The 2983-nt window shown below is 42.4% G+C and overlaps 1 pseudogene; it reads left to right on the top strand.

The window, feature by feature from the left end:
• The first annotated feature begins 1967 nt into the window (after window positions 1–1967).
• On the top strand, window positions 1968–2702 carry LOC101525008 (acidic leucine-rich nuclear phosphoprotein 32 family member E-like; annotated as a pseudogene).
• Window positions 2703–2983: the final 281 nt, after the last annotated feature.

Genomic DNA, 2983 nt, shown 5'->3' with positions numbered 1-2983 from the left:
CAGCCTCCACAAGTAGACTTCAGTTTCTTCTGGTAACTTGATATCCTACAGAATCACAGGCTCCTACAGTGCAAACACTGGTCACGCCTGCCAGGCTTCAGGCTGCTGCTTGTCCAACTGCAGAGCATAGAAATCTGGATGCTCCAGCAGCCCACGGTTCCTTTTCTTCCCTAGGCAGCCTGAGCCAGACTCTGAGCTCTGCTTTTCCTCATGAGAATAATCAGATGTTGGGTCTTACTGTTTAACATGTAGTTTTGCACACTTGTCTGATTAGGACCTTTCATATCTGCCCTCTAAGGGCAGGAACACTCTAACACATGACTTTGAAGGAAAAGAGAAAAATGCTGAGCCCTACACCAAAATGCCAAAGGTTCACAAAATTCAATCAAAACTAAAATCACTCTTCCGGATTAAAGCACACACCCTCAAAATTACTGAGTAAGGAAAAGCAATTAAATGGCATCACGCTCTGCCCTCTGTCCTTAGGCTGCTTCCAAACACTAGCTGTGGGACACACACAGAGACAGCAAGGCAAGACTTGATATCAGTGGGTGTCAGATGCATGTGACCAACTGCAGTAATCAGACTTCACAAGTGCTAGGGTGGAACACAAGTGCAGTCACGCACAAGAGCCAGCAGTAGAACTGATTGTCAACAGGTTTTGGAAAGAAGAGCTCACCTGTAGCCAAGTAGGAAAGAAATTCTCCAGGAACTCAAGAGGAGAATCTATCCATAGAGCTGCCCATCCTGATGCTCTGTTTAATCTGACCAAAGCAGAGCAGCAAAGCCCAAGCAGTTGGGTATAGAAACAGAGTGGATTTCATGGCCCAGACTCAGACCAGTGGCACACTGGGTGCCATTTTGTGTACTGAAGCAAAGTGTGTGTGTGTGTGTGTGTGTGTGAGAGAGATAACAGCAGACATACCTCAGACATACGTAGAATAACCAGGAAATTATCAACCAAATAAAGAAACAACCAACAGAATGGGAGAAAAAACTTTGCACACTATGCAGCCGATAGGGGTCTAGTATCCAGGATTTATAAAGAGCTTGAGGAATTCAACAAGAGCAAAACAAACAACCCTGTGAAGAGATGGTCAAAGTAAATGAACGGGCATTTTTCAAAAGAACAAATTCAAATGGCTAATAAATAGGTGAAAAAATGTTCAGGCTCCCTAGCTAGCAGAGAAATACAAATAAAAACTATATTGAGATTTCACCTAACTCCAATGAGACTGGCCTACATTCAGAACTCTACTAATAACACCTCCTGGCATGGATGTGGGAAGAAAGACACCTCTTTCACTGTTGGAGTGTAGGCTAGCACAACCACTACGGAAGTCAGTATGAACAGTGTTTAAAAAAAAAAAAGCTAAAAATAAAACTGCTGTATGATCCAGCTCTCCCATTTCTAGGAATACATGCAAAAGAAATTAAACCTGCATGTGAGAAAGTGACCTGTAATCCTATGTTTACAGCAATACAATCTACAAGGGCAAAAACATGAAAACAACTTAGATGCCTATTGAAAAAAACAATACATAAAGACACTGGTACATCCACCCTATGGAATACTACTCAACCATTGAAAAACAAGTACATAAGGAAACTGTGGTGTCTCTGACCAGTCATTGAAGGGAAAGGAACTGCGGTTCTGTTTGTGTTTGTGTATGTGTACGTGTGTGTGTGTTTGTGCAGGTGTGTGGCCAAGGAGGTGGCGGCAGCTGAGTTAGAGTCCCAACTCCTAGGACTTCATTTGCTATGCTTTTCTTTCTCTTTCACACCTAGCTGGTGATAATAGCCATTTATATTTGCATTTATTTTTATTCATTTCCAAATTTTTAAAATTTTTAGGCTTGGGGGGTAGTGGGAAGGGCAATAAAGGGGAAGGGAGGAGGGTAACGGCAGAAGAGCAGGAAGAGGACTCAGACATGAAGAAGAGGATTAACCTGGAATTAAGGAACTGAGCCCTGGAGGAGGTGACAGAGCTGGTCCTTGATAACTGCCTGTGTGTCAATAGAGAAATTGAAGGACTGAATGACACCTTTAAAGAACTGGAGTTTCTCAGTATGGCTAATGTGGAATTCAGTTCATTGACTCAGCTGCCCAGCTTAAATAAACTTTGGAAGTTGGAACTCAGCAACAATATAATTTCCAAAATCCTGGAGGTGCTGACAGAGAAATATCCAAATCTGACCTACCTCAGTTTGAGTGGAAAGAGAAATCAAATATCTCAGTACAGTTGAAGCTCTGCAAAATCTTAAAAATTTGAAAAGTCTGGACTTATTTAACTGTGAGATCACAAATCAGGAAGATTACAGAGGAAGTATTTTTGAATTGCTGCAGCAAATCAAATACTTGGATGGGTTTGATCAGGAGGATAATGAGGCCCAGACTCAGAAGAGGATGACAATGAGGATGATGATGAAGAAGATGATGAGGAAGACGATGAAGCTGGTCCCCCTGAAGGATTTGAGGAGGAGGAGGAAGAAGAGTAGGATGAGGATGAAGATGAAGTAGGCTCAGAAGCAGCAGAGGGAAAAGTGGGCCTCTCCTACTTAATGAAAGAAGAGATCTAGGATGAAGAAGATGATAACTATGTTGAAGAAGGAGAAGAAGAGGAAGAGGAGGAAGAAGAATGTCTTCAAGAGAAGAAGAGGAAACGAGATGCTGAAATTGATGGAGAGGAATAAGAAGACTAGATCATTCTGAGACCAGATTCCTTAATATTCTTGGTGTGCAATGGAGTGTTCACCTTTTCCCTTGTTTCTCTGTGTGTGATAGCTGTCCCTTAGGAAGAGAACGTGTGACTTTTTTTAATAAAGATTTATTTATTTCTACTGGCAAGTCAGATACACAGAGAGAAGCAGAGGCAAACAGAAATATCTTTTGTCCGCTGATTTCACTCCCCAAGTGGCCACAACGGCCAGAGCTGAGCTCATCCGAAGCCAGGAGCCTGCAGCTTCTTCCAGGTCTTCCATGC

The sequence above is a fragment of the Ochotona princeps genome, chromosome 11, assembly GCF_030435755.1.
Source record: "Ochotona princeps isolate mOchPri1 chromosome 11, mOchPri1.hap1, whole genome shotgun sequence".
Taxonomy (NCBI): Eukaryota; Metazoa; Chordata; class Mammalia; order Lagomorpha; family Ochotonidae; genus Ochotona; species Ochotona princeps.
This window is presented reverse-complemented; position numbering and strand designations above follow the sequence as displayed.